Raw genomic sequence first — 27,640 nt, forward strand, 5'->3', positions numbered from 1 at the left:
TATAATTGAGACAGTGCTCACGGCTAAGGGTCTCAGGGTGGTCGCCTGGGCGAGGGCTTCATGAAAAAGGTGAGGTTTGGAGAAGGGGCAGAGTTTGAGTACATAGAGAAGGAACAAGGCATTTTAAAAGGCAGAAGCTGGGTGATACCAGACAAGCACAGAAAGCCCCTGCATTCTTCATCAAACGCTTACTGAACCCCACCATCTGTAGGAGAGAGAGTTTATAGGAGCTAAGCCGAGGCCCAGATTCTGGACTGGATTCTGCCACAAGTACTGGGAGGAGGCATTTGGAGCTGTGATCGTATCATCCACAGGTGTGCAGGTGAGAAGGCATCCTCCCAATCCTGACTTATACATCCCGAGAGCACCAGCCCCACAGAGAAGGCAGGGCTGGGGCAGGTGCACCTGCCTGGCAGGTTGGATAACGGAGGCTTAGCAAGGCAAATCCCAGGGTGTGAGACCGGATTCCAGGTGCAGTGCTCTTGGCTTTGCAATAAATCTTCAGCTGGAGGTATTTAATGCAGGTTGGAGGAGGGGGTCCCATCTCTATGGCCCCTCTGCTCAGCTCCTTCTGGGGTGGAGACAAGAAGGGCCTCTGCACCATGAAGAAACTCAGCATTTTTGTAGTTCTTTTTTAATTTTTCAGATTCTGAGGCAACGTGATGGTTATGGTTCAAAACAAAGAGAGATGACTCAGCTTCCTGTGGAGGAGCTGCAGCCTTTTGGAAATGATCTTTCAGTTTTAATGCTTCTCTCTTCTTATCCACGGAGGCAGCTTGTCCAGGCTGCTCATTTTCTTCTTTTCTTTTTTTTTATTTATGTATTTAATTAATTTATTTATTGAGACAGGGTCTCCCTCTATTGCCCAGGCTGCAGTGCAGTGGTGTGATCATAACTCATTACAGCCTTGAATTCCTGGGCTCAAGAGGTCCTCCTGCTTCGGCCTCCCGAGTAGCTGGGACTACAGGCATGTGCCACGACACCCTGCTAATTTTTGTATTTTTTCTTTTTTTGTAAAAATAGGGTCTCACTATGTTGCCCAGGCTGGTCTCTAACTCCTGTCCTAAAGCAATCCTCCCGTCTTGGCCTCCTAAAGTGCTGGGATGACAGGCATGAGTCATGTTACTTGTTTCCTTGTTGTTCAGCTCTTCCCAGGGTGAGGGGCAGGGACAATGACCGAGCTCTGTGGCCAGAATGCCTGGGTTTGAATTCTGGCTGTACCTTTAGATCTTGGCCAAACTTAGATCCTCTCTGAGTCTTTGTTTACTAATGTTAAGATGGGAATAACAGTTCCCTCCTGGTGGGGTTTTTGTGCAAAGCAGCTGTCATCGATGGAAAGTGCCTGGTCTGGTCCATAACCATCACTGTTAATAGCCAACAGCCGCCATGCTGAGGTTCTACTGTGCTTTGATGATGTCATTTAATCCTCACACCTGCACAAAACAAGTTCCCATTTTACAGATGAGGAAGCTGAGCCTCACAGCAATGAGTTGACTTCCATCTTCTTATTCATGAGGGTCAGTGCACACAGCCCAGGCAAACTCACAATTGAATCATTATAAGCTTTGTCCTTTGATTTTCACTACAGCAGCAACCAAGCCCATCTCAGCCCCTTGCTGTCTTCTCCATTCACAAAATGGAGACAAACATTCTGAGATTGCTTAGATGTCCCAGCCGAGGTTTACCAAAAACAACTCTGTGAAGGACTCAGGAACCTTCCACCATATCACATCATTCCTTCCTCTGGGGCAAGGAGGAACCCACAGAGAGCTGAGCTCTTCCTGCGTGACATCCCAAGGAGAGGCCAGAAGCGAGTCAGAAAACCCCTTCAAGTCAATAGAAAACACCAAAGCTGAGAGAGGGTGTGAGCTTACACAAATAAAAAGAACAGGGCTTTAGGCCAGGTACAGTGGCTCGTGCCTGTAATCCCAACACTTTGGGAGACCGAGATGGGTGGATCACATGATGTCAGGAGTTCGAGACCAATCTGGCTAACACGGTGAAACCCCGTCTCTACTAAAAATACAAAAATTAGCCAGGTGTGGTGGCACGTGCCTGTAATCCCAGCTACTCAGGAGGCTGAGGCAGGAGCATCGCTTGATCCTGGGAGGCAGACGTTGCAGTGAGCCAAGATGGCACCATTGCACTCCAGCCTGGGAAACAAGAGCGAAATTCCATCTCAAAAAAAAAAAAAGAAAAAGAACAGGGCTTTAAAATCACCTATTATCCAAATGGCGACCCTGCACCATGATATCAACACTGGGACTCTCAAACCTTTGTCCTAGAACCAACTTTTTTTTCTTAAATGCAGTGCAGGTGAACATAAGGTAACCTACAATGGCCCAAACCCAAGCTTCCACGCCCCCTTCCCTCACATCACCCTGAAGCATACGCTGACAGAGCAACCTTAATAGTAACTGACTAATTTTAAACCCTGTGATTACCAGGGTTGATTTCCACGGAACCTTCCTTTCCCAGCACCGAGAACCTCTCATGAGCGGTAATTGCCAAGTTCAATTTTAGCTCTGTCACACCCAACCATCAGTGCTAACTAAGGCGGCTGCTTCATCACCAGGTAAGCTGGTAATGAAGTCGGCTTCACAGCTGCATTTCACAATATTGTGATGCCCCCGTCAGCACCTGCTAAGTGCTGAGAAGCTGCAAGCTTCCATTAAACAAATCTCACCCAAGGGAAGTGACTAAAGCCGCTTTGCGCTTCTAAGGTGCCCTGTCTACATCCTCAGGCCCACTGGGATTTTGTGTTTGCTTAATCCCATGTGCCTCCTCTCTGCAAAGCACTGACCACCAACGCGCCACACCACACCCCTAGGGAGCCCTGATCGCTGCCTCATCCTCTGCAGTCACCTCTCATTCCCGCTCCATCCCTGCGACTCTGGCTCAGCCTCTCACCCTTCTGGCCTGGATCCCCATAGCAGCCTCTCTTTAGCTCACCCTCCCCCATTTATTTTCCAGGCCAATCAGTAGAGTTTTCTTAGGGAAAAAAAAAAAAGTTGCCAGGTGCGATTGCTCACACCTGTAATCCCAGCAATTTGAGAGGCCGAGATGGGAGGATTGCTTAAGGTCAGGAATTCAAGACCAGCCTAGGCAACATATCGAGACCCATCTCTGAAAAACAGACCAAAAAAAAAAAAAAAAAAAAAAACCTATCTGGGCATGGTGGCGCATGACTGTAATCCCAGCCTCTCAGGAGCCTCATGCAGTAGGATCACTTGAGCCCAGGAGTTCAAGGCTGCAGTGAACTATAATCACACCACTACACTTCAGTCTGGGTGACAGAGCAGGACACCATCTCTTCACAAAAAAAGTGACGTCCCACCATTTAAAATCCTTCAAGGCCCCCACTGCCCTCAAGGTAGAAAGTCTTTACATTGTGCTTTACATTGTGTTTCCTTTCCTTCCTTCCTTCCTTCCTTCCTTCCTTCCTTTCCTTCTTCCCTTCTCCCTCCCTCCCTCCCTCCCTCCCTCCCTCCCTCCCTCCCTCCCTCCCTCCCTCCTTCCTTCCTTCCTTCCTTCCTTCCTTCCTTCCTTCCTTCCTTCCTTCCTTCCTTCCTTCCTTCCTTTTTTTGAGACAGAGTCTCGCTCTGTCGCCCAGGCTGGAGTGCAGTGGCGCCATCTCAGCTCACTGCAAGCTCCGCCTCCCAGGTTCGCACCATTCTCCTGCCTCAGTTTTCTTTTAAGGTTCTTGATTGAGCTCTGCACCAAGCTCCTAGACGCAAGGCCCCATCCCTCAGTCACACTGTCCCAGGGACTTGTCTGCAGTACCGCAAGCCCCATACACCCCTGCACTGCACCATCCAGGTGAACAAGTCCCATGACTTCATTTTCCCTAAGGAAAAATGTCTCATACAGCGCATGACTCCCTGCCCTTAACTACGGAAGGAAACCTCTGCAGCATATCTGAGCATATCCCTGTGGTCACTCAGTAGCAGCACCGACTGAATCACATAAGCACCCCATAAGACACTGTTGGGGTGTTTAGTAAGCATCTACTCTGTGCCAGGCACTGGTACTTTCTGTCACCTCTTTAATCCTTAGACAATCTAGCAAAACGAAATGAGTTGTTTTTCTTTTCAGGTGTGCCAACAGGCTCAGAGACATTAAGGAAGCTCTTGAAGTCACACAGCTTCTAAGCTGCAAGGTCGGTTTAAACTCATGTCTGACTATACGAACGGTCCACCAAATGAACCCTCGCTCATCTTCCAGCCCCACCACATGTATTCATTTGTGGGACTTACACACAATGCCACATTCCAGCCGCATTTTGTTAAAATGCCTCACTAGTCTTGGCATCCGTCCTATTCTTAATCAGTTTCCATCCTCTACACATATACACCCTCCCCCGGCTGGGTTCCGGCAGCAGAACTGTACTTTGAGTGCAGCAGAGAGTGCTTGGGCCGACTTTGTGCTAACTTCAGCTTTTGCCCAGAAATTGGCAGAAGCTAGACCAAGGTTTTATCCTTTCTACTTACTCAACTCCTCCAGTTCCAATATGATGAAATCTCTGTGCAAACCTTACCACAAATTAAGTAGATGCAATTATTATCCCCATTTTACAGAGGAGGAAGGTGAGGCACAGAGAGGTTAAGTAACTTACTAGCTGTGCACAGCTAGTAACTGTCACAGAGAGAATTGGAACTAAGGTCCTAGGACCTAACAGGCATGCCCACCACCACTATGCTACGCTGTCCCTGAGGCACTCACTAATCTCCTCATTTTACAGATAAGGACACTGGGGCTCCAAGAGACAAGGGGGTTACCCAAGCTGGGGCTTTGGCATCCTGTCTGGATGGCTGTAGACGCAGGTAAAGCCAGCAACTCCAGGAAGCTCCACCCTCAACTCCCAGCTAAGGCAAGACCATGCTTCTAGAAGCGAGGGCACCTATCCCACTCCTGCCAGAGCTGCACAAGGAGGCCATAAGGCAGAACACTAGGGCTGGAAAACTCCCTGGCCTTCACAGCCGCCTCAGACGCCCCTCCACCATGCCTGGACCCACTGTGCTGGGGGCAGGCATCACAGACCAGTCACCCCCTCAATGCAGGGAGCAACCAATGCTCTTTGCCTGCCACGTGGTGGCTGGGCCTCCAGTTCAGCTAAAGCCAGTGTGGAAATAAGTCCTGGGGCATGAAGATGCAGGTTCGGATCCCAGCTCTGTCAAATACTAGCTGTGAACTCTGGGTAAAGAGCTGAGGCTCTCTGTAAAGTGGGGTGTTAATGCCACCACCTCATTGGCTGTCTGAAGACTGAAGGAGCTCACAGGCTCAGCGCCCTCCCTCTCAGAGTAGATTTGCTGCCATTTCAGTGCTCACCTCCAGCAGCATCCTCATAACTCCTAGTGCACCCATCAGGACATGGGGCGGGAGCCAGGACTGCTTCAACTTATCTCATTTGAGACATGCTTTCCGGGACAAGCATTTCATTATTAAGTAATAGTAAAATCTGAGGTTGAACGGAAACCCAAAGTCAGGCCTGAACTTCTCAGTCCTACCTCAGGCAGAAGGGGAGAACTAAGGGGTCCCGGTGGGTCATCCCACAGCAGGTGGAGTTGTGAGTGGGGCCCGCATCTGTGCCGGGCCCTTCTCCTGGCCATCACTGGGACAGGCTGCCAGTCCACGTGATGTATCCCAGTTGCCACGGTTTCTGCTTATTTCTGGGAAGAAAGTTCCATTGACATGGGTCCTGGTAAGAGGAGAGTTTGCGTCACTCCCCCGCATAGTCACTGGGGTCCCTGCATTGTCCACAAGCAGTAGACTGAAGGTGCTGACATTCACAGCCCTCAAAGCTTCCTCTTCACTTAACCCAGGGAGGGTGGGAGCTGGCCCTATTTCCAGATGAGAAAACTGAGGCTCAGGACTGGGCAGCTACTTGCACAGTTTCATGGAGACATTGGCGAGAAGCAGGGACCCACATTCCTGACTCCTCCCATTTTTCCAACCTGTGCTGCTTCATTTATGATCATTATTCTGGCCCCCAGTGATGCTGGGCCTTTTCCAAAACCACAGCCCCTGATCTGCCTTGAGAGAAGCTATTGAAGGCTCCAGGAACATCAACAGCTGCTTACGGGACTGGGCAGGCAGCTCCCCAGGGTGACCCTCCCAGCCTTGCATATGGACATAGAGGCTGGCTTAGGGTTGGAGACCTGGGGTGTGGCTGGGGAGGGTCCCCAAGTTATTCCTCTGTGCACCCTCCCTACGGGCCTCCCCAACATCTGATCACCTCATTCTCAATCCACGGTTCAAAGACCACCAGCCAGCAGGACTGAGTCCAAACCCCCTCACTTCCCTCACACACCAGTCCTCCCGAATCCTCCGCAACTGACCCTTCCTTGCTTCATCCTCCCCCTTCCTCAAGCTGAACCCTGTCCCCATAACACCCTTCCCAACGCTCCAATCTCTCCTGGGTCTCCTATCCCAGCCCACAAAACCCAGGAGTTGCCCGTGGCTACCTTACTCCTGAGACTGCACCGCACGGGAATGCTCAGGGGACCTCTGCAAACCAGAAGTTCCCTTCTTAGCCCAAGGTTGCCAACACTTAAAAGAAACTGGCACTTTCTTAGGGTGGTCAAGTGTGCCGGGCCCCTCCTTCCACAGGGCCTTTGCACGTGCTCTTCCCTGTCTGGAATGCTTCCCCCGTGCCCATCATCTAGCAACTCCTAGTCTTCCCACAGTCCCCGCAATGCTCTCCATTGCCTGGTCTCCCGGCCCCGTGTGGCTCTCCTTCATCACACCTGTTCTGCTTTCGTTATGTGTCATCATGTGATTATTCACTGGCTAGACTAGAGGCCACATGCCCACTGCACGAGGCCTGTCTTGTTCACCCCAGAGTCCCTGCCACAGTGCCTGGTACACAGCAGGGGCTCGATGAATGTCTGCTTTCTGAAGAGTGGGAGCAGCTATGTAGATTACAAAGATGACCACTAATCATAATCATTGCTTCCTGTCCTGCATGCATGCCTTCGGCACTGTGAGGTTGCCACTCCTCTTATCGTTCTCTCTTTATGCTTTGAATGTGGACTTGGCCATACGCTTGTATTTGACAAATGGGACAACAGCAAATGTGACACAAGCAGAGGCTTGAAAAGCACCAGGACACTGGGGTTTGCTCTTTCTTGCTGCACCAAGGAGCCTGGGAGCCTCAGGCGCACATGCCCGAGCTAGCCTGCTGGAGGACAGGAGATCACGCAGGGAGCTGAGCCAACAACCAGCCAGCCCCCAGCCAGCAGCAGGCAAACTGCCAGCCATGCGAGGGAGGCTGTCCTAGATGACCCAACTCCCAGGCCACTGGCCAACAGACCACGATGCGGGGAGAGCCTGTAGAGACAACCAGCCTAGCCAGGAAGCCTTGCAGCCAACCCACAGAATCATGAGCTTAATGAAATGGTTGTTGTTTTAAGCCATTAATTCTGGTGGCTTACTGTGCAGCAATACACAACCGATACAGGACCTAATAGAAGAGCATTTGCCCTGATACGCTCACAGCCAAAGAACATGTGTCTGGTCTACTCAACATCAAGTTGAAAACAACAAAGCCTCTTGGGGGCTGGGAGGCAGCTGGGATCAGGGAAGTTCAGACCCTGAGTTTGAGCCTGCTGGCCTATGACATTGGCTTGAGCTGGGACAAGGTGGGCACTCACCTCTGTTGGTAGCTCTGCCTGTCTCCACCAGCGGGAATGACATACGCCATGCCAAGCCCTCTCGGGTCAATGGTCTGAGTCTAAATGAGGACCACATGAAAGGGTCTCCAAAAGGAAGCTAAAGACCCCTGTGCACGCAAGAATATGTGGTGCAGAATAAAGAGCATGACTTCAGAGCTAGACGGATTCATGTTCATGATCCATTCTGCTTCTTATTTTATTTTATTTTATTTATTTTTTTGAGATGGAGTTTCACTCCTGTTGCCCAGGCTGGAGTGAAATGGTGTGATCTTGGCTCACTGCAACCTCCACCTCCCGGGTTCAAGCAATTCTCCTGTCTCAGTCTCCCGAGTAGCTGGGATTACAGGCATGCGCCTCCATGCCCAGCTAATTTTTTGTCTTTTTAGTAAAGACGGGGTTTCACCATGTTGGTCAGGCTGGTCCTGAACTCCTGACCTCAGGTGATCCACCCGCCTCGGCCCCCCAAAGTGCTGGGATTACAGGCATGAGCCACCACACCCGGAGTTTCACTCTTATTGCCCAGGCTGGAGTACAGTGGTACGATCTTGGCTCACTGCAACCTCCGCCTCCTGGGTTCAAGCGATTCTCCTGCCTCAGCCTCCTGAATAGCTAGGATTACAGGTGCTCGCCGCCACACCCAGTTAATTTTTTGTATTTTTGTATTTTTAGTAGAGACGGGGTTTCACCATGTTGGCCAGGCAGGTCTCGAACTCCTGACCTCAGATGATTCACCCACCTCAGCCTCCCAAAGTGCTGGGATTACAGGCAGATCCACTCTGCTTCTTACAGGCTGTGTGACCTTGGGCAAGTGTCTCTGAGCTTCAGGTATCCCATTTGTGGCATGGTAATAGTAATACATAACTTGCAGGGGTATTGTAGGGGTTAAATAAGATAGTATACAAAAGATAGCACAATGCTTGGCACATAGTTAAGTATTCAATAAACAGTAAATAAGATAGCACAATGCTTGGCACACAGTTAAGTATTCAATAAACAGTAGTTCCTCCTCGTCCCCACCCCCACTCTGCTGGTACCTTTCATTCGACCATCTTATCCCCACATCACCGCTTAGCACTAACAGTTTCCATGTTTGCTATCAGCATCTCGTGCCAGGTTCCAGGCTGTGACTGTCACTTATATAACATCCTATGCAAGAGAGGCTTACAGGGAAGATGCCGGAGAGAGAGTTGGATGTTCCCAGCTTTGACTGGGAGAGAAAACTCAGGCCACAGAGGTGGAGAACAGAGCGAAGAAGACTGAAGATAATTCAGAACCAAATCCTCCCCGCAAGGTCCTGACGCACCCAAGCTCAGTCTGTCTTCATCTGGGATAATGAGTTGTGCTCCTTCCTCCACTCACCCCCAAGGCACCAGTGCACAGAACGGGGCTGGCTGCATGGGAAGGGGAGAGAAAGAAGGCTCACTACAGTGGCCAGACACCCAGCTGTCACCAAGATTCCTGGACAGAGCATGACTCCAGGGATGCTGCTGGCAGCTTGGCCTGGCCTCTACCCCACAAAACACTTACAGCAAAAATAGATTACCTTTGCCCGGAGTAGCCCAAATGTCCAAAAAATGATCTATAGCAAGGGTGTAGGATGGACTCCAGCCACCCCAACACACACACACACACACACACACACACACACACACACACACACACACACACACACAAAGCCTGAATATCCAGGGAGGGTGGACAATGTGGAGAAGCAGGCTCAGAGTTGGGTTGGGAAGGGGGTCCCAGGGCAGAGGGTATGACACTGCACCATCGCGCCTGCCCCAAAGCCCTCCATGGCTCCCCAGTACAGCATCCAAACCCCAGAGCCTGGCACTGAGTGTCCTCCTAGCCCCTCTATACGAGCTTCTGCCTATCCAGTCAGGTCTGCAGTAATTCCCAAGGCCGCCAGCTCCCCTCCCCTTTCCACACACCCTCTCCCTATGTGGTGTGGTCCCTTAGGAAGAGAAAGTATGTTTCTGGCAAGCAGGTTTGGGTTCCAATCCCACTGTGACCCCGGCCCAGTGCCCTTACCTCTCGAACCTCAGCTCCTCACCTGCACAGCGGAGGTGGCTTTCTAAATAGGATTGTTGTGAATAGTAAATAAATAATGTAAGTGAAATACCCATCCTATGATGGATACTAAATAAATGCCTCTGCCCTTCCCCATTCCTCTACGTTCTCCTCCTACTCTTGGAGGTCTCGCCTAAAGGTTCCCTCTGCCAGGAAGCCCTCCCTGAACACTGCAGGCCTCAGGGGTTCTCTCTCTCTCTCTCTCTCTCTCTCTCTCTCTCTCTCTCTCCCCCTCCCTCTCCCCCACCGCCCCGCCCCCCGCCTTGACCTTGGGCTCTGAAATAAGAGCTGCCTCTTCCTGTGCAAACCCTCCCCCAATCCCCACCCTCAGCCTCCATCACAGCCTGAGGACCAGGACAAAGGACCAACCACAACCATCACCTTGTGAGCCTGCAGCACATGCAGCTCCCAGAGAGGAGAAGCGGCCACCCCAGGGGACACAGCAGAGTCCACACTGGAGCCCGAGTCCTGCCTCCCAGTCCACCCTCCTCAAGGCCATCCTCGGGCAAAGATACTGTGACTGGATGACCACGAGTTCCACCCAGAACCCCTCTTTCAGGCTGTGCACCCACTCCCCAGGGGCTGAGTGCTGATGCCCACAGCTGCCCACAGCTGCTCCTGTGGGGGTCAACATGGTCCCCTTTGCTCCAGGTGAGTGTGATTCCCAACATTACCCAGGTAGAAGCTTCTCACCCTTCCGGTTTGAGCTCTAACCTCTAGTGACCACACTTGATCACTAGAATTCTGTTTCTCTTTGGTGCCTCAGGGTCTGCATTAGTCAATTACAGCCTTTGCCTCTACTTCCTTCTTGAAGGGACTTTGCCCCGGCCACCAGACAGCTAGGAAAGGTTCCCCAAAAGCACTCCTGGGGAAGGTGTCAGAAAGAGAGGTGGATGAGATTTGTCCAGGCCCCTGTAGGATACGTGGAGGGGAGCAAGGCCCACTGATGTCTCTGCTTAGAGGAAGAAGCTGCTGACCTGCCCTCAGTCAGAAATGGCAGGGAGGGCATCAACCCCTCTCCAACCCCTTGTCTTTAGCCCACCCCAGGGTGTGAGCCCCCAATCCTGGTGTGAGCCCCTCAAAGCCCCTCTGAGGGGATGTCCATGACCTTTGCAAAACTAAATGCAATAACCAAGTCCTATGTGCAGAGAAGACCCCAGAGTCAGCCCCGAAGGCTGCAATAATCCAGGCGTGTGTTTGGACAGGAGGCACCCTGCAAAGCTCCGTCAACTCTGCCTGTTGCCTGAGGAGGGAAGCGGTTCACCTTTTGCTAATCGTCCTAATTCATTTTTTATTACTAACTTTCCTGTTTTTTATTTGCTGTCTGATTGAAGATATTACCAAAGGCATTTAAACAGCATCAGACCGTACCACAATGGCAAACATAACTCTTTTTATTGAAATCTGCATTAATATACATATAAGTCCCCAATCACAAAGACCTCAGGGTCCACATGCTAGACCTAAATGAAGGCAGATTTGGCAAGAGGTATACACACAATGGAAGGGTTTTTAAAAGGTAATAAGCTGCGCCAGGAGAGCAGGATAAAATGGGCACTTTCTCGTGCTTCTGGGGAGTGGGGGTGACCCTTTTGGAAAATGACAGGTCAGCATGAATCAGGTGCCATAAAAATGCTCACTCTTTTTTGACCCAGAAATTTTACTTCCTGAGTCTTCTTTGATACCCCGCTCTCCACCATACCCCAGATCCAACTCATCCCCAAACTGCATACATCTTCCCTCCTGTTACCTCCCACACCCTTCTCTTCATTTCCACTCCATCACCACAGTCCAAGCCAGAGTGGACCAACAGAACTTTCTGCAGGGATAGAAATGTCTGTATCTGCACTGCCCAATAGGGGCTAAAACACCCATATGTGGCTAGTGAGTACTCCAAATATAGCTAGTGTGAATGAACTAAATTTTGTTTTATTTTCCCGTATTTTAAATGAAAAGAGCCACACGTGGCTACTGGCTACCTTATTGGATAGCGTGGCTGCAAGCCATCATCAATTCTCCCTTGAACCACAGGTACCACCTCCCAACTATTCTCCTGCCTCCACTCTTGCCCCATCCAATATTTCCGCCCACAGAACTACTACAAAGATTCTTCTAAAATGCAGCACACCTCCATGACTCCCACTGCTCCCAAGTCAAAGTCCAAGCGCCCAGACATGGCCTCCGAAGCCCATGTCTCCTGGCGACACTGGGCAGCCCAGCCCCAGGGAGCCTACAGTGACACAGATGCTGGATGAGAAGGGCAATAGCACAGGGGAGGACAGCAGTGATGGCCTCCAGGAGGGGGTGGGAGTTGAGCAGAAATTTAACAGACGTGCGTGTTTAGCCAGGCGTGGTGGCACATGCCTGTAGTCCCAGCTACTTGGGAGGCTGAGGTGGGAGGATCACTTGAGCCCAGGAGTTGGAGACCAGCCTGAGCAACATGGTGAGACCCCTCATCAAAAAATTTAAAAATTAGTCAGGTGTAGTGGCCCGTGCCTGTAGTCCCAGCTACTCAGGAGGCTGAGGCAGGAAGATTGCTTGAGCCTAGGAGGTTGAGGCTGCAGTGGGCCATGTTTGTACCACTGCAATCCAGCCTGGGTAATAGAGCAAACCTCTGTCTTTTAAAGAAAAAAAAAAAAAAAGATGTGTGTGTAGGAGTTTGCCTGGTGGGTGGGAAACACTAAAACCAGAGGCCTGGCAGTCAGAGTCACTCTGAAGGCTCCACCCATGAGCAAACAATAGAGATCCCCACACTTGCAAAGCTGATATTCTAGTGAATGGGATAGAGGAGGAAGGAGAGAAGGGCATAAACAATAAACATCAGGAATAGGTAGAAAGAAAGCGATGGGTAAGGGGCTTCCAGTGAACTGTGGTAGGGCAGTGCAGTTTGCAAGCCTTGAGTATTAAGAAGGCAAAGTGTCAAACACTGCCCTTGAATCTGCACCGTGAGATCATAACAGGTGATTTCCCTCATTTCCTAAACTTTTTGGCAGGTAACACAGTGTTCATAATTTACAGTTTAATTTTTTTTTTTAAAGAGGAGTGATAACTTTAGGAGAGAAGCCACCAAAAAGTCCTGCTTGCTCAACAGAAACATCCCCACAGGCTGAACAGAGATTTTATTATCTCCGAAGGCCAGGCCAACTGTGCCCCAGATACCCCAGCCCAAGCAACTGGGAGTGACGCCTCCCTCCTGACAAAGGCAAGGTCATCATTCCCAGGGAGATGGGAAGGGGACAAAATGGGCTGCATCTGCCAGCCCTTGCCCCAAAGGGTCAAGCATTGATTAAAAGCCAGGAAGACAAGGATTTCAAACATCATCTCTCTTGAGTCATATCTCAACTTTCCTCTTTGGGCTCAGCTGAAGATGGTCCTGGCATGTTTCTACAATAAGAATTCTAAAATTCGCATGGATTGACACCTGCAGGGCCCAAACACTGTGTCCCTCACATGTATGTGTTTAATCCTCCTGGCAACAACATATAAACAGGGTAAGTGAGGCCCAGAGAGGGTGAGTGGATTATTCTTAGAAACACAGCCTGGGCTATGTTACGGTGGTCATCTCTGAAAAATATAACCTGCCTCATTCACTTGTTCAATCTTTCAACAACTTTTTACCGAGCACCTACTATAGATCAGACACCATGGGGATGCAATGGTAAACAAAATAAGCATGAGCCTATTGCTTCTTAAAGTTTATTATACTGAAGGGGGAGCAACCAAATAATTTCACAGATATATGATGCCACAAAGAAAAATGCTCAGAGGCAGCCAGGCGCGGTGGCTCACGCCTGGAATCCCAGCACTTTGGGAGTCCGAGGCGGGTGGATCACGAGGTCAGGAGATTGAGACCATCCCGGCCAAAATGGTGAAACACCACCTCTACTAAAAATATAAAAATTAGCCGGGCATGGTGGTGGGTGCCTGTAATCCCAGCTACTCGGGAGGCTGAGGTAGGAGAATCGCTTGAACCTGGGAGGTGGAGGTTACAGTCAGCTGAGCTCACACCACTGCACTCCAACCTGGGTGACAGAGCGAGACTCCATCTCAAAAAAATTAATTAATTAATTAAAAATTAAAAAATAAAAATGCTCAGAGGCTATGGCAGAGAAAAGGCGAGATAACTGCACAGATGAGCAAGTCAGACTCTGGGAAGACGAGGATGAAGCTGAGGCTGGGCAGGAGCCAACCATGTGAAGAATGAGGGCAAGAACATTCCAGGCAAAGGGAAGAGCATGTGCAAAGCCCCCAAGTGCAAAAGAACACAGCGGGTCTGAGAGATAGCAAGAAGGCCAGGTGACTGGAATGGAGTCATTGAGGGGGACTGACTCTGACTTTGCTCATCACCATGTTCCCAGCATGAAGCCTGGTGCCTAGAACAGAGGCTGGAAACGCAGACGGGGCGAGCTTACGTGAGGATTTATGGGCCAAAGAAGGAGTTGGATGTTATCTACTCACCAGGGTAAGACATTGGAAGGCTTTAAGCAGAAACCTAAGAAGATATGATTTAGGTTTGTCAGAGTTCATCAAGCTGCAACAGAAAGCCATTGAGCAGCTTTGTGGGTTCCTCCCTGCCTCTTTTTATTTTTTATTTTTTGAGACTCACTCTGTCACCCAGATTGGAGTGCAGTGGCATGATCTCAGCTCACTGCAACCTCCGCCTCCAGGGTTCAAGTGATTCTCAGCCTCCCAAGTAGCTGAGATTACAGGCGCGAGCCACCATGCCCAGCTATTTTTTTTTTTTCCGTATTTTTAGTAGAGACGGGGTTTCACCATGTTGGCCAGGCTGGTCTCAAACTCCTGACCTCGAATGATCCACCCGCCTCTGCCGCCCAAAGTGCTGGGATTACAGGCATGAGCCACCGTGCCCGGCCCCATTGAGCAGGTTTTTATGGAGAAGAGACAGGATCCAATTTATGCATCATACAGACATCAATGGTGGCCACCATGGCTCCTCAGCTCATCCTGACCTTTGGTCACTGGATAGTAAACGTCTCCAAGCTCCATGGAAAGCTAAGTTTCCCCTGCTGGCATGTGGGAGGTGGCCACCTTTCGGCAAAGCAAGACAAAGCAGCAAATGACAGGGCGTGTTGACAGAGCGTCAGACAGAAGCATGGCCATAGGCAGATGAAAAATTGTCCCAGAGGACACCTCAACAGGCCGTGACTTGCTGTTAGCATTGAGCCATTAAGAAAACACAATGATGTGCTTCGCTGATCCTGAAGGACATAATCCAGGTCGGCGTGCAGACATTTAGTGCTCCGTCCAAAGGAGCAATAAAGCGACCAACACGAGAGCAGCTGGAGGAAACCTGCACTGTGCAAGTGGGCGGCCAGGCCCTCCAGTGCTTTTTATTCCTTCTCTCATTTAAAATCAAAGCCTGGCTCTTAGGCATCTGTAGACAGATTTGGAAAGGGAATTTAATTTCATAAACAATAAGCATTGCTCATCACATTTTGTGAGAAAACTGAAATCAGAGATAATAAATAGCTTTCCAAATGCCCCTGGCTCCCTTCTTCAGCCTCACCTCTTGACACTCTCAGCCCCTTCTATGCCTTTGCATATGCTGTTCCTTCTACCTGGAATGCTTTTCCCTACCTTCTTCACTTGGCCAAGTTCTACTCACCTTCAAGCACAGGCAAGTGTCCCTTCCTCTGAGAAGCCTTCCCTGACTGTCCCCAGCCTAGCCTGGGGTCCTACACTCTCCTGTGCTGCTTCAACATAATGCTTACTACACACATTTGAAATTGTTTATTTCTGTCTCTCTAATAAGATCATGCTTCTCAAGGACAAGGATCGTGTCTTTATCACCTGTTCCTGCCTGGCACCTACCACAAAGCCTTGCATACAGCAGGCAGTGCATGCTCTTTGGATGGCTGTATGAAGGAGGGAGAGAGGGAGAGAGGAGAGAGGGAGGGAGGGAGGGAGGGAGGGAAGGAAGGAAGGAAGGAAGGAAGGAAGGAAGGAAGGAAGGAAGGAAGGAAGGAAGGAAGGAAGGAAGGAAGGAAGGAAGGAAAAAAAACATGAAAAAATTTAACTCTTCATAGGTGGCAAAGCCAAGATTTGATCCCAGGCCAGTATGTCCAAAGCATATCTCCCAGCATGTGTGTGTGTGGGTGTGTGTGTGGGTGTGTGTGTATTATATAGATCAATCAGAAAATGTACACAGTGTGGAATATATTTAGGACTCCATTCGTCCTTCCAAAAGAGATGCCAAAAATACCAGCCCACAGGGGAAGAAAAGGAGGATGATGAATACGGGGGAAAGAAAGGGTTAACCAAACCCTTTTCCTTGTTGCAAGATAATTTCACGTTTGTTAATTGCAGAGCATAACTTCCCTGGAAACCTGATGAAGGTGGGATGTTAACTATGTTACCAGGCAACTCTGCTTATGGTAAAAATGACCCCTGATTGGTAAGTTGCATTTGAACTGGGAGGAAGTATAAATAAGTTATAAATATCTGAAAAAGAAGCCATACTTTGGGTTTTCCTAGATGCAGTGACATTTGCACCTGACATGTCCCTGGGTCCTTGAAGCTAAGCCTAGGGAATTGTTACAATGGATATGGCTGCTGGGAGAATAAGGCTTCTAAGCCAGGGTGGCTCCCACAGCCACCCATTGTGTATCTCATCCCTCTGCACTTGAACTAGATCCTGGGAGGGAGGGGGCAACAAAGAGAATAGCTCCTGGCCACCTTCGTGGACCACTGCAGAGACTGTTGCAAGAATTACTCGTGCAGAAGAGAACAGCTCACGTGCCTTGCTGGCAGGCTGTGTCAGGCTGTGTCCCAAATCTTTCGAGGACACTGGTGCCAAGTGTCCCCTGTGTTCATCTTGTGAGTCTGAATGTTTCATTGGTCCTTAAAAACTCCCTGTGGGAACTGCAGTGAGAAAGAAGGGAACTGATACAGGAGAGAAAAGAGACAGTCCCAATGGGAACAAGCGCTACACCGATCCTGAACTGAAAAGCTCCTTAGACTGTATAATTTATAAAGGCACTAAAACCTAGTATAGGGTCTATACTCACTGTTCTACAGAGGGCCCAGTTGACCTAAACAGTGCCTGGAGGAAGAAATGAGGGAGGGGAAGACTTACTTGCTCTCCCATAGACCTAACCACCAACCTGAGATGCAAATGTGATTATATGAAGAAGCCATGACTCAGAGAGGCTAAGTGACAGGTCCAAAGTCATACAGCTTATAGGTGTCAGGATATGAACCCAGGCACTTCCATCAAACTCAAAGTCACATCTGGATCCAACATCTGGGTTTGCATAAAAATGAACTTCCATCTCAGGTGGACATAGAGAACAGAGAAAGCATGGGAGTGGGGGTGGGAGACCTTCCTAAATAATGTAAACAGGAAATATTTGCAGAATAAATGAGACATAAAGAGCCCAGGGTCCATCTTCCACATCATAAAGTTCAGTTCAAGTCAAAACACAGCACGATGGAACAATAAAATGTATGCATGGGATTGACCCTGGGTTATACTACTGAGTCGATTCATTTCCAACAAGCTTCTAAATCATTCCTGCAAATTAGGCCCAGCTTCGACATAAGCACATTTTAATTAGCTGTGATGTAAAGGCGCTCTTAGACAAGGGACCAGCGATCCACACTTCCACCCCTGCAGCAGGAGGAAGTGAGCTCCCCCTGGCAGCCTGACAGCTGGAGAGCAAGCTCGGGCGAGATTCCAGCTCTGCCTAACAACCTCCTCTGCCACCCTTCTGTTACTTGATTCATCTGGACCTCAGTCTTCTCACCTAAAAAATGGGGACAAATGTGCCCAGCATAGTTCTCAGGAAGACTTAAGGCACATAAGAAAATAAGAAAAGGCTGGGATCAGAAACATTACGAGATTGCTAAAAACTAAGAAGTCAAAGAAACAGACTGACAGCGAAGGCTGTGAGTACTAAGACACCGGCACACAACACCTAACTGAACCCCAGAACATTCCCAGAGAGAGGAAGCCTGCGCTGGGGCCCCTGCGTCTGTCCAAAGCCCTGGGAGAAGCTGTTTGTTGGTTTTGCCCCCAGGCTAATGCCAAGGAGAAGAATTCTCTAATGGAAATGAGAAATCTCCCTGGGAGACTCCCTCCTGTGGGTGGGCACAAGGAAAAGTGCACCAGTGCCCTGGGGGTAACTGCTGGCCTACCTGAGGGACAAAGAGGCCTCTAAGGACATTGTACGCTCATCCCACACTGCAACAGAGTCTGCACTCACACAGCACATGCAGGGCGCTTCTACTCAGCATCCACACTGCCCACCCACGCAGTCATGGCTTCCACCCGTGTTGAGGAAACTCGCAACCACAGGACAGATCTAGACCCCCCCCTCCCATTTACAAATTTAAATGTCAACCAAGAATCACCAGGCATTTGTAGAAAATATCAGCATAAAAGAGAGGCCTCAAAGTGAACAGAAGAACCACCAATAAAACAGAGTTAAATGCAGGAAACAAAGACCACTTTTTAAAAAATCGAATTACCATCTTCAAAGAGATTCAGGATAGTCACATATCCATGAAAGAATAGACCACGATGAGATGAGATCAATCAAGAAACTCAGAATTCCAGGAAAATAAAAAAATGATTACAGAAATAAAAACAACGAATGTATTAAAAGTAAGGAAGTGAAGAAAGGGTTTGATGGGAAGTACACCCTCCACACCCTTTTCAGTGGATACCCCGGGACACGGGGCTGTGTGTGGAGAAGGGAGAGGGACAGAGAGTGACAGGGACTTCACTTGCGTCTTTTCTCTTCTAAAATACTTCTGTGTGTCTTACAAGGAGCAAAACCAATGGTTAAAAAATAAAAGAGTGGCAGGACTCAAGAGAAAGGGGGAAATGGTAGAAAGTGAAGTGCAGTTGGGAGTGAGTTAATGAACGGAGCCACACCACAATAGCCTATGTTATGGCTAAAGGTGACCCACTCCTTTGCCCCCGAGCTTCCTGGGAGCTCAGTGAAGGTGAAAGGCAAAGCCAGGGACACTGACCTGCACTGAGGCTGGGCAGGGCAGACGGCCTCTTGTTGAACTAGACAGGACTCCAGCCCAAAGAGAAAGCCCTGGCTCTTGTCCAGAGGTGACCTCCTTAAGCATGGCCCAGAAGCTCCTTGGAGACCCATCTGGAATCCTCCCTAACAGACAGGAAGATATGTGACAGCTCAGTGCAAGGACTCTGGAATCCCACCCTGGAGTAGAGCATCTTTAAGCCCCTAAAAACTCCATTAATTACCAGTCGTCTTCCCTTGGACCCAAAAAGTAACTATCCTGCCTTTCCTACGCAGAGCAGGTGACACATCTCTCTTACGTCATGAGACAAAGAAGAACCTTGAGCAAGTGAGTGACAGTCACTAAAAGTCATCCACATGCTGGCCCTTGACTTCCTGGAACCAAAAGGAAGGTGCATTTTCTCCACAGGATGCATCTCCCTGAGATGGTCACAGTGGTACTCCCCGGCCGTCTTCCATATGCTCATCCCCCAACCCCAGGAATATCAGCGGCTGGGCTTGCAGCTCGCCCTTCAATGGGATTGCCCTCTGCTGCAGTGAATTCCTTCGCCCAGGGGAACTGCCTGCTGTTCACCTTTAGGCCTCTCACTTATGCTGAAATGACTGGATGATGCAGGAATCAAAGGCTTGGGCAGTACCCTCATCTCCGTCTGGGGTAACACTGAAGAGCCACCGTAGCGCCAGAGCTCCCTGTGGGATGGCATTCATGAGAACCACAGGCCAGGCCAGGCCAGCTTCTCCCCCGCCCAAGCATGTTTCCTCCTGTGTCCCCCGCAGGTGCACCCCTTCCACCCACCTCACCGCAGGCAACTTCCCCACACAAACCTTCCATGAGCAACTCTCCATCTCAGAGTCCATTTCCAGGCAACCCAATGTGAGACTCTCCCCATGGTGAAGAAGACTCTCCCCACGACCCACCAAGGGGCTTGAGAAGGACACCTAACCATGTCCCCACCAGGGCTCCATGCCCCAGGCCAGCAATACATCCCCACTGTCCTCAGTTAAGGCAGGACAATCCTGCCACGTTCTAGTCTAGACCAGAGGTTCTCTAAGTGTGGATCCCAGACCGGCACCATCAGCACCATCCACTTGCTGGTAGTGCTAACTTTCAGCTCCTCCCCAGGCCTGCTGAGTCAGAACTTCTGGGAGTGGAACACAGCAGTCTGTTTTAACTGCGCTCCGGGTGATTCTGGTGGGCTAAAGTTTGAGAAGCAGAGTATCTATCGCAGGCTACTGGGGGAAATCAAATGCAAGTCATTAGACTTTCCCACCAGCAGAAGACCAAGAGACAGTCGTTGAGGACGGTCAGAATCCAGCAGCGTGATGCATTCCATACTTTTGCACTGCACCCCTGGTTCCAGGCACACTCCTCTACTTAAAGCCCCACAGGCTGGGGTGCAAGGCTCTTCATAACCATCTCTGCTGATGTCCCAACTCCCACACAGGCAGGTTTCCCCTCCTTAGGCTTACAGTATCCCCAAACCACCCCTGCAATGGCTGCTCCCTCTGCCTGGAACACCCCCTACCACTCTACATGCCCCCAGCTAGCCCACCTGGCATTCCTGTAAGACTCTGCCGTTGTGAAACCATCCCACACTCCTGGCATTGGCACTGCTCAGCCAATTTTATATTTAATCATTACTCTGCATTTTGAGCCAATTGATCATAAATCCACATAGCCATTCACCCAGTAAATAAAACTTTTCTATGGAGTCACTGAGCCTCCATGACAGCGCTGAATCCCCAGCACCCAGTAGGCACTCAATAAAAACCTGTTGAACATCTGAGAAACCCAGCAGTAAACAGGCCATTAAATATTGAAAAACCACAATCAGGTTGCTCATGCCAGCAGGCACCAGAATTAGCAACTGTACAGTAGCAAGTTTTAAATATCAGGGAAATTGATCAAAATGTATTATCCTGTGTCATACAACATCGTTTCACTAAGATATAAAATTAAAATTTATCACAACTCATTAGGTTAATAATCACTTACCATATGTTTTTACTGTTGCTCCCAAACCATGCTGAAAAATCACCCTGTAGGTCTGAATCCATGTAAATAAGATGACTGTCAACTCCTTGGATATAGGATTACTGAAGGGAGACAGTGGACTGAAGCCCTGGCCAGAGAGGACGGGCCCTGCGGCGGCGCCGCAATTCCCTTCACCACTAACTTCTAGTTTACCTGTGCTACACTTTCTTCCCACATCACTGGTCCTCAACCAGAGGCAAAGTCTGGAGACATTTTTGTTGTCACGACTCGGGGAAGGGGGATGCTCTTGGCATCGACTCGGTAGGGCCCGGGGATACGGCTAAACGTTCTACAATGCATGCAACAACTCCCACAACGAAGAGTTATTAGGTCCAAAATGTCAGTAGCGCGGAGGCTGGGAAACAGCACTCTAGGTTAGACAGAACTTCCACACCGATTACTTTAATCTGATCTTCACAGCAACAACAGAAGGCAGGCATTTCTGTCCCCTTGTACAGATAAGAAAACTGAGACCTGAGCAGCTAAGCGATGTGTATAAGGTCACCTGCCCAAGCCCGTGGATGGTGCAGCTGTGATTTGAACCAATTTCTCTGCCTCCAAAACCCACTTTGTCTGCTACACAGATTCAAGAAGGTAACAGAAGGTGAAGGAAATGAGCAGCTCTCTCCCGATTCATAATTCCGGACACTTCAATAAGACACTCCTTCAACCCAGAGGCTCAGGAAAATCAGGTCTAGGGACCAAGACAGGGAAGCATCCGATGTTGGGACTGCCAGCAGCCCAGGGCCAGAAATGGTGGCTCATGCCTGCAGTCCCAGCACTTCGGGAGGCCAAAGCAGAAGGATCATTTGAGCCCAGGAGTTTGAGCCTGCACTGAGCTATGATTGTACCACTGCACTCCAGCCTGGGCAACAGAGCAAGACTGTGTCTCTAGAAAAAAAAGAAGAAGAAGAACATGGCGGGGCAGCTGTGGGGCATCCTCCAGCAGCTGGTGCAGAAAAGCAAGTTCCTCTCGCATTTTAACTTTCAGTTGGGCTGCTCTTTGTAGATGAAAATGAAAGCATTTCCTGCTGGGGCCAAGTGCTACACACACGTGATCTCCAACCCTCTAGCTCCGAAGGGGAGATGTCAATGTCCCCATTTTACAGATGAGGAGACTGAGTCCAGGGAGGTTAAATAACTTGCCCGCCCTGATAGTGGTGAAGGCAGTGTTCAAATCCAAGCCTGCCAGGTTCCACAAACCATGCTGCCTTCATATCCTGAGACCAACTCCAGGAAATCAGAGAAGCAAAATAGATTGCCCTACAGAATCACATGGGGCAAGAAGCCACACAGCAGGGGGATCCCTGGACCAAGGGGGAGGCACAGGACCTTGCCCTTCATGCAGGCTCAGCTCCTCTTTCCGTCTACAGGCTGCTCTGTTTGCCAGGCTCTGTCCTCTGAGCCCACTTTGGAAAGCTCCTCTAGGAATGGAAGGTCAGCCAAAGACTCTGCGCCTCTGCCCTGTCCTGACCTGGACTCCTTGTGCCCCACAAAGTCTTCAGATGACAACAGCCAGACAGATGCTAAGTTCCTCAAGCCACAGGTTACAACTGGCAAGCCCTAGATTCATTCATTCATTCTACAAATATTTGCTGAGCATCTATGTGTCAGGCTAGCACTGGGAATACAAAAGTAAAGGCAGACACAGTGGTTCCTGTCCTCTCAAGGATAGCAGGCCCATCTCCTCAAAAAGCACCATTCCCACCAGCATTCCCTCCCAGTGCACCCTCCACAGTTAGAAAGGACGTTCTCAGCCTTTATTTCACTATATTTCCACCCCCACACCATCCCTCTAGGCTGAGGGTCACCGATTTGCCTTCCCTTTGCACACAGGGAAACAGAGGCCCAAAGAAGGGCACTGACAGGCTCAAAGTCACCCAGCAGATTGGGGGCAGCAGTGCCAGGCTTGGGCTGCTGGTCCTACCATGCAAAAGTCCTGGGGTCCTTCCTGGAGGAGCCTCCAGCACAGGTTGGGGAAGGAGCTACAGGGAACATGTTTAGATGGAAAGTAAATGAGAGCTTCTTAGCAGAGATGCAGACATCCATCTAGCGTTTCCTGGGACCAGCCATCTCAGCTCTAAGCCCACCCATCCCAGGGTACCTTCCATGGGACTCCCTAGCAGCCACCTGTGCCCCTGAAGAAAGGAGCTGCGGAATCTCACCCACCAAGGATGCTGGGCAGGCCTCACGCAGGTCAAGTCCAGATCAAGTCCGTAGTTGAACCCCACTTCATGAATTTTTGTCAAAAAGGGCCTCCAATCGTTCACTAACCAAGCTCGTCCAGATCTCATCCTTACAGGATGCTGTGTCCAGGGCTGTGTGGGTGGGAAGCTGAATCCTTCACCCACCAGCACATATTTACTGAGCAATTATGAGTCAGGCACCATGCCAGGTGCTGGGCAGAATTCCTGCCTGCCAGGAGCCCACAAAAGCCTGTACACAAACAACCAAACAACTGCTACACAAAGTGTGGTCCTTGGATGGGCAGTAACATCACCTGGGTAGCTCACTAGACATGCCAATTCCTAGGACCCCATGCCAGACCAACTGAATCGAATCTCTGGGGGTGGAGCCCAAGAATCTGTTTTTAAAATTTTGCCAGACAAAAGACACGGAATCAACCCAAATGCCCATCAGTGTTAACCTGGATAAAGAGAATGCGGTACATATACACCACGGAATATTATGCGGCCATAAAAAGGAACAAGATCATGTCCTTTGCAGGGGCACAGATAGAGCTGGAAGCCATTATCCTCAGCAAACTGACATAGGAACAGAAAACCAAACACCGCATGTTCTCACTTATAAGTGGGAGCTGAACAATGAGAACACAGGGCCACAGGGAGGGGAACAACACACACTGGGGCCTGTCAAGGGGATGGGGGAGGGAGGGAGGGAGGGAGAGCATCAGGATAAATAGCTAATGCATGCAGGGCTTAACACCTAGGTGATGGGTTGATAGGTGCAGCAAACCACCATGGCACACGTTTACCTATGTAACAAACCTGCACATCCTGCACATGTATCCGGGAACTTAAAATAAAATAAAATATTGAAAAAAATCTTGCCAGATGATTCCTCATGTGTACATAGATTTGAGAAACACTATTCTAGACCACAAGGCCTTCCTCAACTTCCCTATTTAAAATCACAAACCAGCCCCAGGCCTTGGGACCCCCAACTCTCTTTCCTGTTCCATTTTTCTCCAAAAGTCATATTCCAAACAATCATGATAGCATATATTTCACCTATATATTTATGACTTCCCACACTGATAGATAAGCTCCAGAGGGCAGTGATTTGAGTGACTTTTGTTCACTGCTGCAGCATCAGTTGCCTTGCACAGTGCCTAGCACCAAGAAGTGCTCAATAAATATTGCTGGTAGAATGATGGATGGCAGAACATGCCACATCCTATGCGGTACCAGTTCTTGGGGAAGCCTGGAAGGAAAGAGAAGTTTGCTGGCTGTGAAGCACCACATGGGGAAGATGGCACCCAGGTTGGCCTTGATGAAGGCCTTCATCCCTTCAGTCCAGGGATGAAGGATGCTGGAACAGAGATGCTAAGCCTCTTCCTGGAATGGCCCCAGATGGTTGAAACTGTTATCTAATTAGTAGCTGGTATGTGCCAAGAACTGTCCTAACCTGTATCACCTCACTTAACCTTCCTGAAACTCAGAGGTAGGCAATGTTGTCTTTGAGAGAACACCAAGACTCAGAGATATTAAATGATTTTCCCCGCCCACAAAAAGACTTGCATAAGAATGTTCACAGCAGCTTTACTTATAATAGCTCCAACTTAGAAACAAACCCAAATGTCCACCTGCAAGTGAACGGATAAACCAATTGTATTATATGTATACAATATAATATTACTCAGCAATTAAATGGAACAAACTATGGATATATGCAACAACCTGGATGAATGTTGAAGACATTATATTGAGCAAAAAGAAGACAGACACACAAATGTTTATGCTGCATATCAAGTTCTAGAACTTAAACATGGTTAATATACCTAAATTGAACTTAAAGGAAGCATTGGTAACAGAAATCAGGTTAGTAGTGGCCTCTGGAGGTGGGCATAGGGCGTGCTGACTACAAAGGGATGTGAGGGAACTTTCTGGGATGACAGAAATGTTCTTTTTCTATCTGGACTGGGATGTTGGTTACATGAGTGTTAATATTTGTCAAAACTCACGGAACTGTACACTTAAAATCTTCATGTTATTGTATGTAAATCATATCTCAGTAAAAAATGAGCTAAAAATCATTTGCCCTAGGTCACTAAGCAACAAACGGACATTTGAACCCAGGCTTGCCCAGCTCCAATGGCCAGTTTACATTAGTTTGCCATAGTTGAGCAGGGATCCCCCAGCTGTCCCCCAGCCTGGTAAGATGCCTTGCCAAAATCTGAACCAGGAGTTCATAGTTACCCTAAGAAAGATGTTACAGGCTCTAAACCCCTAAACCGTGACAGAGACTTGCAAAAAAGCCAAACAAGTGTCCTGCTGGGAGTCAACCCTGGGCTCAGGCCTCATCTTTGCTCCTTACTTGCTGTGTAATCTGTGAGTACACTCCTCTGTGACTCAGTTTCCCCTTCTGTAATGCAAAGAAGGAGGAGACCAATGATTCCCAGCATGGAGCCACAGATTATGGGAGCCATGGGGTCACAAATCCCTGTGCTCAAAAAGCACCTTTATTACATTAAATAGTAATGAGTCTTATTCATACCTGGTAAGCTGTTTTTCTACTGCATGCTAATATTGTGATTAATAAAATACACATCTATTTCAAAGCAAAAATAAAACCATAACAGCTTTTCATTAGTGTGTATTTTCTCAAACAAAAGATACCAAAAGAACAACCAATGTTCGTGACTTTGGTTTAAAGAGGATGGGAATCTCTGTGTAGAGGATCGCTAAGGGGACAGTCGCCAAGGGGATGGTCGCCAAGGGGACGGTCGCCAAGAGCCCTTCCAGGTCAACTGCCCCATAGTTGTGGGGCATCGCTTGGGCAAATGCTTGCCCTTATGTATATAAAGCCTGGCTCCCTGTGCAACGAGCCTCATCTGGGCTCCAGGGACAGAGCCCCCCCATGTGTGGGTGTGTCCACCCCACAATGTGTGGATGCAGCCAGGCCTGCAGGCCCCAAGTGTGGTCACTACTGCGCCCTGAGCCTCAGTGTCCCCTCCAGCTTTGATAGTGACTAGTGTAAAGGTGGAGCTTGGGCATTTCTCTCCCCAACCCCTTCCCATCCACTTCTTGAGCCAGAAAAGGGGAGTTCCCGGTCACCGCCTGGTCCTACCCGCCAAGCACCACCACTAAGGCCATGCCCACTAGGGAATCCCTTACCAAAACACCTCTAGCCCCTAGCTGAGTATGGTGACCTCTCCCCTCCCACCTCACCCTGCTCTAGCCTGAAGGACTGAGTAGCAGGTTTCACATCCCAGTGCAAACTCAGACCTTCCTTTCACCTATTCAGTGGCTCAGCTGCATCCCCACCCCCATCCCTGCCCCGCCCTACTCTAGACACATCCTCAGCTATGGGCCAGGGGTCCTACATCGCACACAGAAAGAAACCAGAATCGCTGGCTTCTCATTCCCTCCCTGCCGGCCCTTCCCGGCGAGATTTGCACAGGTTCTGGTGCTGAGTCAGAGGTTTACAGAGCATCGTAATAAAACAGGGGCCTCGGCTGAGTCCTGCCTCAAAAGGCCCCTATTTGGGACAGCCCCACCCTGGCGAGATTTATAGAAACACCACCCTCAAACACAGCGCTCCAGGCTAAGCCCCTACCCACTCAGACTTTGAGGCACAAATGCCCAGCCCACCCACACCCGCAAACCAGAGGCTGTAACCTACCTCGCCAACTTCACGTTTGGAAAAATAACAGAGCCAAGGGCAGAAGACAGACCAGCTGCCCCCACACCCAACCTTCTCCTCCCTGAAAACTCCACTTGCTACTTTTAATCTATTTCTCCTCCATCAGACTGGAGGCAGCTCCAGGCCTTCTCCTGAGGCTACCATCCCCCCTCTTCGGCTTCTAACTTTGCAGGTCACTGGACAAAAGAGAACCACCCCCACTCTTCGCGAGACCTCATTTGTCGCCCACCACCGCCCCACATCGCACAGACCCTAGTGGCCTGGACTCTTCCCGCCCCTGGCGAATTGCGGGGAGGCTCTGCCAGAAGCCGCTCCCCTAGGGCCTGAGGGCGCACTCCGGGAGGCCCAGCCGGGGAGGCCCCCGGATCCGCGCCAGGACGCCCCCCTCCTGCCGCATCCCCACTACCAGGGGCCTGACGAAAAGCCTGCGAGGTTGGGGAGAGACCCTGGGGGGCGCCGATCCAGCCACTGGACGCGCACTCACCCCGCATCGCCACGGAGCCCGCGCGTCTGCTCTGGGGCCACGGGAAACCCACGCGCGCTGTTCAATCCGGGCTCCGAGTGACGAAAAGCCGCGCTTGGCTCCAGCCGGCCCGGGACCCACGCACCTACTGGCGGACGCGCGGACAGTGTGGCTTCCTAACTAAGTTTGAAAGTTCCCTCCCCGGCGACCGAAGGGGACGCGGACTGCACAGAGGCACCCAGCCCATCCGGGCTGGGCCAGGCGGGGCAGTGGGACCTGACGCCTCGGGTTCGGGGTTCCAGGCACGCAAGCCTCCATCGCTGGGAACGCGCCCGGCGCAGCGCAGCGGGGACCTGGCTCGGGTAGGGGGAGGAGATCCTGGAAACATGGAGGAGGGAGGGTGTCCCGCACTACAGCCCCAGCCTGGAGGGACGCCGGCTCACCGTTCCCGGGAGGGGACAGGCCTCGATTGGCCGCCGCCTACTCGGAATCCGAGGCC

At 50.1% G+C, this 27,640-nt stretch overlaps 1 protein-coding gene across 2 annotated transcripts in view; it reads right to left on the reverse strand.

Moving 5' to 3' along the window:
• Nucleotides 1–27,640, reverse strand: part of TOX2 (TOX high mobility group box family member 2) — a 158,126-nt gene that overhangs the window by 129,598 nt on the left and 888 nt on the right. The gene's annotated exons all lie outside the window — the stretch shown is intronic.

Source organism: Macaca thibetana, chromosome 10 (assembly GCF_024542745.1).
Source record: "Macaca thibetana thibetana isolate TM-01 chromosome 10, ASM2454274v1, whole genome shotgun sequence".
In the NCBI taxonomy this organism is placed as follows: Eukaryota; Metazoa; Chordata; class Mammalia; order Primates; family Cercopithecidae; genus Macaca; species Macaca thibetana.